Genomic DNA, 633 nt, shown 5'->3' with positions numbered 1-633 from the left:
CATGAGAAAACCGAGTTAGGAACTGATTTGCGTCACACAATTTTCTTTAAGCATACGACCTTAAGAAAAAAAAAGTATAGGAAAGTAAAAATTACGAGAGACGAGGAAGAAGGAATAAAACAGAATTTAGGGACAGGAATAATGAAGCTGACCGAGGAACAGACGACAAATATCTTGGCAAATGAAGATTTCACTCCGATTCAAACGCGACCATCACACAAAACTTAACATCCCGTTTTCTATGCGTGAGGGGGTAACTCATGAATACGTTCGCGGGGCTGTCAGGGGGGGCTTTCGTAAAAGAGATTAATGGCGGTGAACCTACACAGATCGTGGTCCATGAAAGCGAAAGAGGATAACGCCATAAAGATGCCACTTGCTCTGCCGGCGACGATGAAAGAAAATCCTGGACGCATTTCTCTTTTATTTTTTGTACCCCCTTCCCTTCCTCCCCCTCTTTCTCCCCTCACCTATTCCCCTCCCCTCTCCCATCCCCTTTCCTCCTTCCCCTTCGCCCCCCCTTCTCTCACTTTTCCCATTCCTTATTTTTTTTCCTCCGGCGGTTTCGAATTCAGCTCAAAATTGGAGGAGGTTGAAGTTAGGGAAAAAAAATTCTTGATGCTTCAAAATCGG

Source organism: Penaeus monodon, chromosome 22, assembly GCF_015228065.2.
Source record: "Penaeus monodon isolate SGIC_2016 chromosome 22, NSTDA_Pmon_1, whole genome shotgun sequence".
Classification (NCBI taxonomy): domain Eukaryota; kingdom Metazoa; phylum Arthropoda; class Malacostraca; order Decapoda; family Penaeidae; genus Penaeus; species Penaeus monodon.
This window is presented reverse-complemented; position numbering follows the sequence as displayed.